Source organism: Chinchilla lanigera, unplaced genomic scaffold (genome assembly GCF_000276665.1).
Source record: "Chinchilla lanigera isolate Chin_1 unplaced genomic scaffold, ChiLan1.0 scaffold00013, whole genome shotgun sequence".
Lineage (NCBI taxonomy): Eukaryota > Metazoa > Chordata > Mammalia > Rodentia > Chinchillidae > Chinchilla > Chinchilla lanigera.
The window spans coordinates 16,944,649-16,961,890 of NW_004955414.1; the positions used below are offsets into that span (position 1 = coordinate 16,944,649).

Sequence of the window (17,242 nt, forward strand, 5' to 3'; positions counted from 1 at the left end):
CCTATCACCATGCCCAAACTCAAGTCAAAATGGTTCACAGATCTCAATATTAAACCAGAAACACTAAATCTATTGGAAGAGAAAGTAGGTAAAAACCTCAAAGACATAGGGGTAGGCAGAGAGTTCATGAATAAAAACCAAATTACAAGTGAAACACTTGAAAGAATCAACAACTGGGATCTCATCCTACTGAAAAGTTTCTGCTAATGTTTATCCATAGACAGAGTAATACCAACCTGAACAGAGTTCTTCATCTCATCTAATCCTCCAAAATTATTTAGTATAGATTCTGGGGGCATTCAGCAGTATTCTATCTTGCTGCCATGTCTCTCAGACTATTTTCAACATTGCTTCTCTAGTTTCATATAAAGAAACCTGACCCTATCACTCACCTGCTTAATAACTTTTATTGGCTTCCCATTAGCTCCAGCGTGTATACACTGGACCCAATCTATGACTCCAGCCACATCTTCCATCATTCCATCAAAAGTCCTTTCTTCCCCAGGCCTCACTCATCTCACTATCCCTAGATAAGCCCAATCTTGTTTTCACTATAATTTACACATGCCACTTCTTCCCAGGATATTTTTTCTTCCTTTCACAATGTAAGGCTTTCCAAGTTATACTTCAAAACTCTGTTCACTGCTGCCTTCTTTGCAGTTTTTCCACTAACCCAGAGAAAATTACATTAGCTGTCTGCAGACCTTCAAAACACTCTACATTTATCACAGCTGTAGAAGCTTTTATTATATGTGTTTCAATGACTTGAACTTAGTTCTGACTCCCTAAACTTGAAGATAGGGATGATTTTTTTGTCTGTATCTCAGTATCAAACAAGGCTTTTAATTTTTTTTACTGAATGAACCAATGAAAAGCTTAATACTAATGCCATTTTTGCACTGTCTTATACAGAATATGTTGTCTAAAGAAAGCTGAATTTAACACAGCTTTTCTTTCTGACTGACATACTTAAAAATTATGAGAATAGCAAAGGAACTGTTGCATAAAGAAAACCCCTTAAGAAGTTTCTTAGAACTTTCTTCCCTTCGTTAAGCATTTAATGAGTGTCTACTACATTCTAGGTACTATATTATGTACTGAATCCACAAAGCCATAATCACTAACCTCAGGGTCCTCAGTGTAGTGCCACAGATACACAAATAAGGAACTGAAATCCAGTGAGGGACCCATAAACTCAAGTCATGGCACAAAGGAACAATCAATTTCTTTGTGAGAAAAGTCATAGAGAACACATACATTTCATATAGATCTTAAAAAGTAAGCATAAATTTGTCAAGTAGATAAGAAGGAATAGTGTTCCAGGAAGAATAATCATAGGTGATAAATAAAAAACTTTGAAAAAGCAAAATAAATACCAAGAACTCTAAACAGTGTTGTATGAGCAGAATCTTGGACAAGAAAAGAAATGGACTGAAGAGTTGAATTCTGGAAGTTTTGCTAAGTACAGAAATGATGATGGCCTTTAAATACCTGAATCCTAAAGGGAAGCAGAGTTTGATTCACTAAAAAAACAAAAACAAAAACAAAAACAAAAAAACCTTTCAAATGACTGAAACTATATAAAAAGAGAGCAAAAAGTACAAATTCATCAGGGGAGTGGGAGAAGCATCCCTATTCATATATAAGGTCAATCCCTCCAACAGTGTTCCAGATCTCATCTTCCCTTACCTCTTCACAAACTTAGCTTATTCAGTTTTCTCCACTGTCTCCAGTGCATCCATTTCTCCCTCACTCCTATGATAATATACACATGTAATATATATTTACTGGTGACTTGATACTATTTTAAAAATACTCTTGAGCTCTTGTCACCCAGGAGGTACTGACCCATTTCTCTATCCCTTTATTGCAAATCCCTCCAAAGATTGTCTAGATATCCACTGTTTAACTCATTCTACTACAGCTTCTCCCCCACCGACACACACACACTACTAAAACTGGTATTTTAAAAAGTCACCAAGAGAAACCTCTAAGGTACCTCAGGGTGGGCATAGAGTATATAGTCACAAAAAAGTTCAATGGCTGTGTATGATCTGACATGCAAACAGACCCTTACCCTAATAACCAAAGATCTTTAAAAAAACAAAACTTATACCAGCCTTATTGATGGTATCATTTTAGGATAAACTGACTCAGCTTTATCATATAACTATCTTTATAGTAATACTTTTCATTTCCTCTGGAAAACAAGAAAGAAGAGTGAGCTGTTGAAATTTAGCAGCTTTGTACCACCTTCATCAGTACGAATAATCAACAAATACTATACTTTCACATCTCCATCACAACTGCCCAACACTTCTTACACTACTTAACACTTCTTATAACACTTCTTATAATCTAGTGCTCTAAAATAAACTAAAACAATTAGTAATTACAAAAGAGAGTTGTTCCTTAAATGCCCCTCCTTTTTATACATTCTTGTCTTCAAACCCATCCTTTAGAAGAACCTTTCTCATTGTCTTTATACAGTAGTAGAAACTCTATAAATGTCCATTAAATATAGTATAAATATAGTATAAAAGTGAAAACAAGTAATTAAACATAAATCTGACCCCAGATACCATGAAAAAGAACACCCTTCCTTCTAATTCTTATAATTAAAAAGTCATATATTTTTTAAGAGCATATTAAAAATCTGACAACAACTATATAATCATTAACAATGGCTGTCTCTGGAGTGACACAAACAATGAGTAATGTCTTAACATTCTTCATTGTGCTTTTCTTTATTCAGTTTTTCTATAGGGAATTCTAAATGACTAATAAGCCTCATTAAATCTGGGCTTTGCTCTTTGTAACTCCATTTTAAATACTTAACTGTCATAAACAAGCTTTTAACATTTTCTCACAAGTTCATGACTTACTCATCTTTGCACTTCTAGCACCTAGTAGAATGCATGGCACACAATATGAGATGTGTGCTCCATAAATATGTACAAAACGAATGAATGTATATAACAGTTAACATTTATCAGATATTTCCTTTCTATAAGCATTTTACATTTATCATCTTATTTAATCCTCACAATTTTGCAATGTAGCTACTATTATCCCCACATTAGAAAAGAGGAAATTTAGGCAGAGAGTTTAAGCAACTTGCCCAAAGCAACACAGGTAAGTGGTAGATCCAGGACTCAAATTCAGATCCATTAACTTTCTATATTAGTTTCTTTCCAACATGCTATGTAGGACTTATTACATTTAAGTACTAAGAAAAATTGTATTTATCATGCACACATTTATAATCTTTCCAACCTCATTAGAAGCATAAACATGTAAAAGTATTGCTGTGCTTAGGATTCAGTAGGTAAACATAGAGGCAAGCTGGAAAAGAAAACAGTGACCTGGTGGTACATTTATAGAAATAATCATGCTCTCCTCTCTCCTTTTACACTTACCTTACATTATACAATTAACACCTTGTTTTAAATTATCATAAACACTATAATCAAGTCATCTATACTGATAAACACATATAAAAGGTCTCATAATAGTATAAGAGAAAGATCTTAACAAAACAATAAGTATCCACCTGAATCATTCAGGCTGGTGGTATTCGATTAGTTGGGAAATTCTGAATTTAGGCTATAATACAATCTTTTATCCCATTCATCCAACAAATATTTAAGAACCTACTGTATGAAATACACTCCAGCACCATGGAAATCAAGACCATCCTTCCTCAGTCCCAACCCTGGTCTGAGCACTTCAGACCAAATCTCCTAGTCACTAAAAGCTCATTTAAGTATTTATAAATTGTTTTTCAGCAGCAAATTTGATAAAGTGTCACTAGACTCCCAAACATACATACATGTATATGTGTGTATGTATATATGAATAAGTAGTACGTATCCACTAAAGATTAATAACTCTTGTCACTAACATTTACCAGGTGGCATACTATCAACAGCTACATAGTATCTAGACCTCAAACATTGTTAACACAATCCACAGTAAAAGAAAATACATTTTAGATCATTCCCTAGTGCATGACTAAACTCACATGTAAAATTGAAACAAATTATTCACTATGTTAACACCTATTCCTTTTTTAAAAACAAACAAAATCTGCTTATTTTATCCCAGTAAGCTGACTTTACTGTTTGACTATCAATGCGAAACACTTTACATTGATTGTCTTACTTAAACCTTGTAATATTCCTTAGAAGCAGTTCCAAGTACTGTCTCCACTTACACACAGGGAAACAGGCTCAAAAGCTAACACCTTATCCAAGGTCCAAAAATAAGCAGGGTAAATATGAGATCAAAATTTACACCAGGTAGTCTGGGTACAGTACTCATATCATAAAAGAGTTACACTGTATAGGGCCTAACACAGCTTGATCCATAATCAGCAAAACAGCATACCTACTAAATTAATATTTACTGAATACTTAAGTGCCAGGCAATATGCTAAGTGTTTCCATATAAATAATTCTTATTTAAATCTTATAACAACCCTGTGTGGTTTGCGGTATTTACTTTTTATGGATCAGAAAACTGAAACCCAAAGAAGTTAAGCAGCTTTGCCAGGGTCAATCAGAAAATGGTGGAAAACTAATATTCAAATCCAAGTTTTGCCTTCAAATGTAGACCCATACTCTAATACATATCATGCATAAAAAAAGTGATTTCCATTTTTTTTTAAAAAAGTAACTATCCCTTAGATCAGATCAGAGATCTGTTCAGCTAATTCAAGTCATCAGCAAGGAAGTTAACCCCTCTGTATTTTCTAGACTAGATTATACATTACAGAAGCACTATTTATAATGCTAAAGAGTAGGCAGAACCAAACATTCAAAGGCAAGCAACAAGTTTAGCAAAGTACAAGACACTGTATAAACTAGCCAAAATCTACATTAAATGATGTAAAAACAAACAACCAAACATTACAAATAGTCATGTCCTTAATAAGTAACTCTTATGTCAGTACAGATTAAGTAACAAAAAGACTGATGGTCATGCAGAAAAACAGGAAGAAAATGGATAAAAGAATTCTACAACTGTAATGCTAGAGTATAATGACTTAACTGAGTTATAACTGAACTCTATTCTTCCTACTTATTTGTCTAATAGATACACACTAGTCAAAAGGCTAAATGTATACAAGGTACTGTCTAAAAAAGAAAATAATTAGATTTGTGTACCTTACTCATTGAAGAACTACAAGCAGTTATTCTGGAAAAAACTATTGGTAGATATGCTACATGCCATAACCATGTATTCCCACAATTTAACAATTTGGAAGATCACCTTCCAAATCTACTGCTAAAAGAGCATTAGTATTTTTAGGGCTGCCTCTTACCTGTGGAGTACAGTGGACCCTTGAGTTACAACCAGCCTAGCACACAAACCACTTGGGTTACAACTGGAATTTCAGTTTAACTTATGGCCAAAGTCTTGAGTTACAGCCCAAATGCCAGCCATTTGTGAGGCTGTAAACAAAGACTCACAATACCAGAAAAGTGTATATAAGTATGCATAAGCATCAGTGTGAGCCCAGATGCATGTCTGTCAACATGATTTCAGTCAGTGCTTTATATAATCACTATCAAAACGGCCCCCAAAAGCTAGAAAATCAGCTAAGGAAGGAAAGGAAGGTAAAGAAAGCAATTACAATCAAACAAAACAAACAAAAACAATCAAAACAAAGGAAATTGTAGAAAATAGGAGACTGGCATTCATGTGACCAGTCTTGCTAATATATGTACAGCATATCAAAATAAAGCATTTCAGCAATTTCAGAGTAAAGATTTGTATAAGAAAGCTAGTGTTACTAAAGGTGTTACTCAAATTAGTAAGTCACAATCAACAGTGTTTGACAAGGTAGAAAGGCTATTATTAATGTGGATAAATGAAAGATAGGTGGCAGGTTATAGCCTAAGTCTATAATTTGTGAAAAAGCTAGGACAATAAGTGCAGGTCTCATAAAGGATAACCCATTAACAAGTGATAATGATGAACCATTTCATGCTGTTAAGAGGTGGTCTCACAACTTTAAAGTGAGAACTGGTGTTCACAGTGTAACTAGGAATGGTGAAGCAGCCAGTGCTGATAAAAAGGCTGCTGAAAATTACATACACCACTTTGAAAAGATGGCATACAGAAATGGCTTTTGCTCTCATCAAGTTTACAACTGTGATGAAACTGGCCTTTTCTAAAAGAAAATGCCCAGAACATACAGTACCAGGAAGAAAAGAAAATGCCAGGTCACAAGCCTATGAAGGATAAACTAACCTTATTGCTATATTGCCAATGTGAGTGGTGACCTCAAAATAAAGCCTCTCTTGGTTTATCACTCTGAGACCCTTAGAATTTTCAGAAAACATCAAGTCATGAAGAACAGTCTAGGGCTCATGTAGAGATCTAACATAAAAGCCTGGGTAATAAGAGTAATTTTTCTTGAGTGGATCAGGGAGGTCTTCTGGCCTACTGTTAAAAAAATATCTAGAGGACAAAGGTTTAGCACTCAAGGCTCTCCTAATCATGGACTATGCTCCTGTTCACTCACAAGATTTAGAAGAATTGGCTAAAGAATTCCTCTGGCTCTCAGTCTTGTTCCTCCCACCTAATACAACTCCTCTCCTCTAGCCTACAGACCAGCAGGTTATAGCTAACTTTAAGAAGCTATACACCAAGGAATTTTTTCTGAAGATCTTTCAGATGGTCTGATACCGATTTAACCCTTGAAGAGTTCTAGAAGGAATATTACAACATCCTTTCCTGTGTGGGTTTGACTGAGAACTCCTGGGCCAATGTCTCTCTAAGGACACTGAGATCTGTCTGGAAGAAAGTATGACCTAAGATTATACAGGAGAGAGACTTTGAAGGCCTGCACCTTCAATTGACCCTGTGGTGGATGACACTGTCACTACAGCAGAGTCCATAGGCTTGCAGGTACAGAGGTAATGTTGAGGAACTGGTGGAGGAACACTCAAAGGAACCATCTACAGACAAACTTCAGCAACTGCTGGCTGAGCAACAGAGAATGACAGCTGAGGAGCTTTCTGAAGAGGAGGGGGAGTATCAACAATCAGCACAGCAAAGTTCTTCTGAAATAAAGGAAATCCTGAAAAAATGGGCAGAGCAATAAACATTTGTAGAGAAGACTCACCCACACTGAGAAAAAGTCAACTGTTGCATTCACTTGCTTAATGACAATGTCATGTCATATTACAGAGCAGTGTTAAAGAAAAGAGAGAAGCAGATAACCTTAGACCAGTTTTAGTTCTGAAAAGGTTGAGACCTAGTGAGCCAGAAGGAGGTCCTAGTGGCTACAGACTCTCCCAAGGAAGGAAAAGACACCAGAGAGCCATACTCCTGATGTTCTTATGGAAGAGGACTCTCCTTCCAAACAATAACCACCTTTCATTTCATCCTCCCTTCCTGCAAACCAAAGATGTCAACTTGAATGGTGATTACAGTATGAAATTACTGTTTTTGGTAAACTAGGCACATTTTATAACTTTTTGGTGAATACACAAGGAAAATTATTGGGTATTTCTGGTAAATTATACAATTTTTTTTTTATTATGGGGTTAATGGGGTGCTTTGGGAGGTTTGGAAGGCATTATGGCTATTTCCATTATTTCTTATGGGAAAAACAGTCTTGACGTACGAACAACTTGAGTTACAACCAGCCCTCGCAAACCAATTGAGTTTGTAAGTCAAGGGTCCACTGTACAACTTATATCTACAGCTGCACTATACTAAGACAAGATAAATATCTCCTGTCCCTGAAAAACTAGTAGCAACTTACAATAAAACTGGCAGCTTATTGTTCCTGCAGTATATAAAAGAGAGACATTACTTCTGTCACTTAGATTTTCAAGTTCTGCCCAAATCCTATAGATACAGGGTCTCTAAAAGTACCCTGAATCCAAATTCTGAGTAAAATTTATTCTGTCCTTGGTTCTATACAATTATAGTTTCCCTCGTCTTGTGCACCCTACTTCTTTCATTATCAAACTCTTTTAAAAAATTGTCTATATTACTTTTCACTTCCTTTCTCACTCCTGTACCTACTGAAGTGACTATTTTTGTGTACTTTTTACTTATATAAATGACATCAAATGATACATATCTTTTTGCAACTTTTCATTTAACATTTTTCAAGATTTATCCATGTTAATTCATAAAGACCTAGTTCATTTATTGTAACAGCTATAAAAGCCATTCATCCCTTCTCTATCAAGGACAAACTGTTACTATTATTTTTCCAGTACTACATTGTTATAATGTATATCATTGTGTGTGTGTATATATATATACACATATATATATATGTGGGAACTTATATATATATGTGTGAACATATATATATATGTGTGGGAACTATATATATATACACATATATATATGTGTGTATATATATATATACACACACACACACATCCATTTTTTATATATGCATATTAAGTTTCCCTAAGGCAGACATCTATAGTAATGGAATTGCTACAGGGTAAGGAATGTTATCTCTTCAACTAGTTATGGCCAATATTCCCAATGAATTGGATTTTGAATTTGTTAATTCTCTACTCACTATCTTCTATTCCATTGATTTCTGCTCTTGTCTTTATTCTTTTCTATCTTTTACTTCCTTTAGTTTAATCTGATGTTACTTTTCTAACTTCTTCAGTTGCCACTTGGTTTTGTTCTTCATCCACAAGTTATTTGGAAGTTAGTTTTTTTTGGGAAAAATATCAGACATGGATTGGAGGAAGGAGAAACTGGTAATATTTCAATGACTAATTTCTAATTTTATCATACTGGAGTCACATGACATGGTTTAACACAGTTGCCCCTCAATTTGTGACAGTTATATCCCAATAAACAATTACAAGTTGAAAATATTCTAAATATGCACTTAACACACCTAACCTACCCAACATCACCGCTTACGTACATGGTACGCTACAGAATATCGACTGTTTACCACTGTGATCACATGGCTAAGTGACAGCTGTGGCCACCTCCACTGTTGAGCATGGCACGAATGCACACTGCCAGTGCCTCATTTCTCTGAGCACCTGCACTCTACTCTTGAGTGCATCCTATATCTATGTCTAATAAATGTCTCTTAAAAAAAAAAAAAAAGGTACATACTGCCTATGACTAGCCCAGGAAAAGATCAAAATAAAAATCCCAAGTATGATTTCTAATGAATGTGTTTCTATTTTTATACAACCATAGTTAAAAATCTTGTCAAACCACTGCAAGTTTGTGATCATCTGTATAACAATCTTTCAAACCTAAAATTTTCTTTATATGTAATTATGACTCCAGAAGTTACATAAATGTTCATGCTGTTTAAATTACATGTTCCACATTTAAGTGGAATGCATATTTCCTAATTTGAGTGGTGTCCAGCTGTATACTTATGGAGTAGATCAAGTTATATATTGTTATTTATTTTAGTGACTACCTTTAAATTTTTAATATGCATCTCATAGCAGTCAGTTAGCTCAGTCCGTTAGAGCACAGAGCTAATAATATGCATTTCAGTTAAAGCTTAAAGCTAATTAATATCTATTCTCCCACTGACCTAAAAGTAGAAATTGAAAATGACCACTTTCCTTGCCCACTTATATTTATCCTTATCTAGTATTTTAGTTCCACCCTGGTTTTAAACCCCCTATAGATCAGTCAGAATTACTTTTGTTTTATGCAGTCAACACTGGCTTAGTTTACCTATTGACTTCTTTGTCCACCATGACTACTTGTATCCTACTTTCTCCAACTCACATTTGTTTCTTGCTGGATATTACTTAGTAAAAGTTCTTTTAGAATCAGTGTAGTAAATTCTCTATATTCTTGCCTGAAAACACCTCCATCATGCCCTTATGCTTGAATAACAACTTATTTGAGTACAAAATGCATACCTCTCTCAACACTTCTGAGATTTATTCAATTTTTTTCTGGACTCTCTTGTTGATTAAGAGATATCTGCTCTTGGTCTGAGAGTTACTCCTTTTTTATTGCTTACAATTTTAAGGTCCCTTTGGTGTTTTGCAGCGTCACTATAAAGTATTTAGTTGTGGGGATTTTGTTTAATTTTGTTTTTAAAGGCTTGCTACAGCTTCATGCAGCTTAACCTAAGAAATCTGGTGTTTTGTTTGCTTGAGACAAGGTCTCCCTTTGTAGTAGGGCTAGCCTGGAACTTCCTATGTAACCCAGACTTGCCTTGAACTAGAGCCTCCTGTCTCAGTTCCCCAAGTGCTATACAAGCCTGTGCCACCACACCCAGCTTCAGATCTTATCTATTCTGAAAAATTCTCAAGTCATCACTACTTCAAATTGCACATCTCCCTCATTTTACCTACTTTTCTCTTGGAATTAAAATTACATGTTGGAGCTTCTTGATCAATCCTTTTCATGTACTTCTCTTCATATGTTCCTTCACTTTAACTTACTGTTTTGTACTCTCAGGGAATTTCCCCTTATTTACCTCCTACTAAGCAGCTGTGTAAATTATTGTTTATTTACTGAGCTTTTCAACCTGTTTCATTATATTAAATTCTTTTTCAAATGTGCTTGTTTCATAATACCTTATTCACTTATTGGCATGTCTATTTCTTCTTGAAACATTTTTGTCAATTAAAATGTTAAATTATTTTTTAAACTGCCATCTACAATTCCAGTTCGTGGAGCTATAATCCTCCTGCTTGTTATATCTTCTGTCATTTGTGACAAAAAACTATCCGCTTCTATTCTGTCATTTTTAATTATAACTTCATCTTCAATTGTATTTATTTCTTGTTAAGAACCCTTGTGGTCTGAGATATGGGAGAACCTTTGAGAGTCCTGTTTTTCTTTCTCCAGGTGACTCGGCTTTATTGTTAGCTTAGAGTCAGATTTTATGTAATTTCTCTACTTGAGATTACCTGAACAAAATAACATAAACTTGTCTCAAACATCAGCAAGGCATATAGCTTGTGTTTCAATTTCTCAATTTTTTTTTCATTTCCTCTTTGCATATAGCCTACACAGATCAATACAATTTCTTGTTATCTCTATGTCAGGGGCAAGATTTCTTTCTAGCCCACTCTTTCACTGAAAATACAGCTCAACAAAAATCATACTTTAGCCAGGAATGGTGGCACACACCTATAGTCCTAGCACCTGGGAGGCTGAGGCAGGAGGATCTCAGTGAGTTTGAGGCCAGCCTGGGCTACATAAGAATTTAAGGACAGCCTGCACTACATAGTGAGACCCTGTCTCAAAAAAAGAAAAAGGAAAAAAAAAAAAGTAACAGTTTATAGGGTTCTGCAACTCAGTGATAGTGTTACCTAGCACTATGGAGTCCCGAGTACAATCCCAGTACCGTGGGGCGGTGCAGGGAGGGGTGGCGCGAATAGCTCAGTTCAGTGGTTTAACATTTGCTTAGCATGTGCAGTGCCCTGGGGTTGATCCCTAGCCCCACATGGAGAAAAAAAAATCTCAGCTTTGTACAGAAGTCCTAGTTCTCTTTTGCACAAGGCTAAAAATCAGTGCTGTAGGAAGCAAAAACCAGGACTTTATCCCTCAGAAAACTCGCATTCTACCCATTCAGGGCAATACAGCAGGGATTCAAGGGTTTACAGTTTTGTGTTTAATTTCATTTTTGTTTTTATAACCTGTAGATTACCTTGTCTTTCCTGCAAGCTCAGAAATGTACTTAAAAGAATTATGCCACATTACCCAGCTTTTTCTGGATAACATAGCAGTTTCTACTTTATTTTAGCTAGTCATCTTGCAAAGAAAATAAGGTTCTCCAATCCATTTGCTGCATGACCCCTACAGGAGTGCTCTCTGAATAGCACAAATATGGATTCTTTGAAACTTTCAGTGGATCCTCACTCTGGAATGGCATTCAAAGTTCACTATTATCCAGAAACTTCCTATTTTTGTAATTCCTCATCCTTCCACCCTCCCCATGTACACTCTGTGCCCTCACCACTCCTAAGATCCCACTCTAAAACTCTCCTTTGTTATTTTCTGCCCATGTGCCTTTTTTTTTTTGGTTTTTCTCCGGTACCGGGAACCAAACTCACGACCTTGGGCTTGCCAGGCAGGCGCTTTGCCACTGAGCTAAATCCCCAGCCCCTTCATGTGCCTTTAAATGTGCTATTTCCCTCACTCACATTTATCCTGCCCTCAATACCTACTGAACAGTCAAGGTGAAATGTCTTTCCACGGAGCCATGCCTAACCCATCCAAGCTGCAATCGCTTCTTTGTGAAAATAACATTCACTGAGTTCTTTATATGCCAAGCATTGTAAAACTCATTTAGTATTAACAACAATCATACAATTTGCCTACTATTACTATCCCCATTTTCTAAATGAGGAAATTAAGACACAGGTTAAGCAATGTGTCCAAAACAAGCAGCTATACAAGCACAGGTGGAATCTGAACCCAAGTGATGTCTACACATCCCTATTAACCTTATATTGCCTTCTACAATTATATCTTGCATTATAGCTATTGCTGCACCTACACATTTCAGTTACATGTTTACATACCAAACTTCCCAACTAGTTTGACAGTCATGGTTTCATCTCTATTTGTAGCTCCAATGCCATGCACACAGAAGGCTCTCAAAGTTTTAATGACCACAGTCCCTCCTCATCTCTTACCTGAACTACTAAAATAGCCCCCAAAATAGACACCTTGAGTTTTTTTCTATTCACTTCTTTCGTCCTTCAGCCAACACTATCTTTCTAAAGCACATAATGATATCATTCCACTGTTTAAAAATCTTTAGTGGTATGAAATTTTTTTTTGTTGCTGTTGCTGTTTTGTAGTACTGAGGATTGAAACCAGAGCTTTCTCAATGAACTATATGCTTAGTCCTTCTTTTATTTTTTATCTTGAGACAGGGCCTCACTAAATTGCCCAGCTGAGTTTGAACTTGGGATTCTCCTGCCTTAGCATCTCAGTGTTGGGATTACAGGTGTGGACCATCACACACTGCTGTGTATAACATTCTTTTGGCATGACACAGATGCCATTCACCATCTGACTGTTTTTCTCTACTTCAGTCCTGCATTCCACCCGTACTTAGCTTCTTGCCTGTCAATGAATATGCCACTAGCCTTCATACTTTTGGACTTGCAGCCTCCTCCGCTTGGAATAGCCATCCTTCCTCACTCACCTGGTGAATCCCTACTCTTTCTTCAACATACAGCTCAGGTTTCCTCCAGACTGTCAAACCATTCCTACACTTGGCATTATGCATTTACCTCATTTACCTGACTGTGTGATTTCCCCAACTAGACTGTGGAATCTTAAAGAACAGGGACTATGTCTTATTACTCTTTTGTGCAGGATGTCTAAAAAGTGCTGACTGAATCAGTGGAATAAAATTTAACTAGTACATCCTATACTCGAGCAAACTCAAACACAAATAAATTCAAGGTGGGTAACTCTTCCAAGATTAACTAAAAGTCAGGGAGTAAAAATATAAAGAAAAAACCCGGAAGTTCTGTTGCTCAACCCTGAATTCTACACACTGGAACAATTCCTTCCACGGTAATTAATTTAATTGGTAAAATATACAGTGAGGGAATTTCAACATGAACTTTGAAAAACATAAGCAAGCACAAGGCATGTGTTTCCTGCATTAGTATAATACATAAGGGTACTGGCAAATTCTTGAATGTGTGTCTTAAGGATAAAGAGATGAGTCATTTTATACATCCTGAAACAAACCCTTACCAGGGAAATTCCTGTCTGTTTACATATAATCACATGGTTTCATTCATTAGTCCTAAACGCATGTAGGCTACAAGGATTGCAAAAACATTGTCTGCCAATTGTGTAATAAACCCAACACTATTTGCTTTTCATTGAAAGGGGAAATTTTTAAAGTGTATGTTAATCCTAAATTAACAAGGAGACTGGGGTAGGATAAAGAGAAAGGAAAAATTGGGCATTATTCAACTTTTTACCTCTTCAATTTTTGAAATGAGTTTTTAACATTAAAAAAAAACTGTCAATTAAAAGATTCATCAGCCTTAGTCTAGCTTTTTTCTTCAGTCATTACCTATGGTAAAAGAAAAAGGTCTATGGCCATACCATCTTGAATGTGCCTGATCTTGTCTAGTAAAAGAATAAGAAATGTCCTGAAAAGTCAAAAGGTCTTGGTTTCAAGTTCGAAGGCAGTATAATTTAGAATCACCTTTGATATCGAGTCAAAAGAGTTCTTAAAATTCATTAATTATTTTCAATGAGGCTAAAGTGTAGCTACAATGTATAGTTCTAAATGTTTGCCTGGGTGGTAAATATTTCTTTTTAATCAGTAGATCAGGACTGTCTCCAAATCTAGAATATAAGTTCCATGATAGAAAATCTTTAATATTTCATTCACTAGTGTTTCTCAAGGGCCTAGAACCTGGCACAGAGTAGGCACTCATACAATAGCTCAAGATGGTCAAAATATTTATTGTCAATATATACAATAAGTCGCAGATCCTCAACAAACAAGTTGAAGTGTGACTTCATCCTGACGTGATCACTGACATAGTCTTCCTACACAAGGGTTAGCCAATCAATAAAAACAACTCGTACAGTATCAAAAAGCAAATTTATAATGCACAAAGTAACAAAACATTTACACAGGGGTAACAAGATTTTGAAACCTTAAAACTTGCCATGAAGTTGGCAAAAAGAAAAAAAGTCCCAAAATTTTCAATAAGCATAAACTCTTGCATTTTTTTTGCAATCCAATTCCAAAAGATACACTGGGCTTTACAAAAAAAAAAATTTAATAAATTAAGCCAAGTGCAGTGGTATAAGACTGTAGTTCTGGCTACTCAGGAGGCTGAGGGAGGACCTCTTGAACCCAGAAATTTGATAGCAGCCTGGGCAACACAGTGAGACCCAAACTCTAAAAATAAAATAAAATAAAATAAAATAAAATAAAATAAAATAAAATAAAATGAAATAAAATAAAATAAAAAAGAGTATCACTTAAACACTAGTACATTTACTAAAAAATTTCATTTCCAGTATTACCAAAAAAAAGCTAAGTAATTGCTATTCCTATTTTGCTGTTTACTACTGAAAAAGCACAATGTAAATATTTATGAAATTGGTAGTTTTAGTTTTCTCTATTAAATGCCATCATGAGCATTTCACACTGAATGAGGCTATATGTTATCCATTCCCCCTTTTTTTAAAGGGGTTACTTTTTCAGCCCTCATTACTAAGTTACAGAAACCTGTAAAGGTAACTTCTCTCCTTGGTCTGTTTTCTCTTCTGTAGAATGAAAGACCTGGATTAAAACAACAGTTAACCTTTTTATTTCTCTACAACACTTTGAAAGTCTGTTGAAAGCTACAAGTGACCTCTCCATAAAAATGCACTTACACATACCTGCAAAAGACAGGAATCAACCTAAATGTCCACCAATAGATGGTTAAGTAAACTATGTCTATTTAATGAAATTCCACACAATGCAAGATAAAGGCATTTTCTATGTACTAATAAGGAAAGATTTCATCATGTGTTGTTAACCAAAAGCAAATTACAGAAAAATGTGTGTAATGTACAACTTTCAGTTGTAGGGAGACCAGAGAAATACTCTTACATTCTGACCAGTCTCAGAATGTGAAGTAAATTAATGGTGCAAGAATCAGATGGAATTGTGTTTTCATCGTTAGGCAAGTTACTTAATCTCTCCGAGGCTAAATTTCATCTGTAAAATGGAAATAATGGTATATACCTATCTCATAGGGATACTGTGATGCTTAAAATAGGAAGGACGCCAGGCATGGTGATGCACATCTGTAATCCCAGAACTCTGGGAGCCTGAGGCAGAAAGATGACAAGTTTGAGCCCAGCTAACACTTTACCAAGACTTTTCTCAAAATAAAAAAGGGCTGGGATGACACAAGGAATACAAAAACTATGTACTGCAAATATGTACAAATAAAAATTAATTTAACTAATTTAAAGGGGGGGCTCGATTTGTTGCTTAAAGGAAGGCCCTAGGTTCAATTCCCAGTACTGAAAAAAAATCCTCTCCCCTCAAAAATGAGTAACAAGGGTCATACAAAGAGACTGGTTCTTGCATTCTTAGAAATACATAAAGCAAGGTATCCCAGAACAGTTGTCTCTGATGGCTTGAACCAAAGCAGACTGCATTCTGGAACCTGTAGTTCCTAGGGAGTACATTTTTAGATACAAGTGATGCCTCCTTTTCACCACTGAAAATAACATGACAGCATTCCTAACAAAAAGCAACAAATATCTCTGGACTTTTCTGATTTATGGTTCCTGAAAATCTAAGTAAGCATTTTTAAAAATTAAGCAGACCTGTAGATGTGTTGGCTGGCTGTGTCCCAGAGTCCTACACTGTAACAGTCTAGGTTTGTTTTTTAAACAGTTCACTTTATATGTCAAAGCTCAATACCATGGAGTGGTAGGCTCCTGATGATGATAAAGGCAAAGAAGTCCACGCAAGTGTCCTACCTAAAATTGCCAGGATGACAGTAGGAGAACTATATGGCTCAAGAGATAGAAGAGGCGCCCACCAACCAATCTTCTTTCCCCAAACTTTTAAACGCTATCCAAGCCTTTTAGTCGGGCATTACTGGCGCTTATTCTTAGTATCATCATAAATATAAATAGCTGTCATTTATCGCTTCCTCACTCTGAGCCAAACATGTACTTTTCATTATTTTATGGGGAAAAAAAATGCACGTGAGATTCTCCAACCCACTACTCTCAAGTCTGAAAAGTTCCCTGCACATCCTCAAAGCAACGCATACCCTACACTCTGGACACTCCACAGCCCTCCCTCGCGGACCCCCTCAAGTCCAAGAGCCACGTCCCTCCAAGCAACAGGACCCCAGCTCTCTCGGCCCAACTATAAACCGAGCGTTTCCCGGATCTTCCAGGGCCCCTCCCCCTCCACACACCATTTCCAACCTGCCCCTAACTTGTTCCAAGAACTGTTTCCCTCCAAACTTCTGACTTGCGTAAGGCGAGGGTCGCCTCGCTGCCCTTCCAAATCCAACGTGCCTGTTGTTCATTCCAAAGTTCACAATCCACAAACACATACTGCACCTGGGCAAAGCCCGGTCCCAACCCCGCGAGAACGCCCCACACCCGCTCGAGCAGGGCCCCGGGCTCTCCACCCCCCTGGCCAGGCCGGGGCCGCGGGGCCTGGATGCGGACCCCACGCGGGGAAGGGGAAGCTCCACCTGGCTCCGCGGGCGCGGCGCGCGCCTCCTGC

At 36.5% G+C, this 17,242-nt stretch overlaps 1 protein-coding gene across 1 annotated transcript in view; it reads right to left on the reverse strand.

Annotated features, from left to right (window-relative positions):
* Nucleotides 1–17,242, reverse strand: part of Rnf169 (ring finger protein 169) — a gene marked incomplete in the record, with an annotated part of 63,590 nt that overhangs the window by 45,548 nt on the left and 800 nt on the right.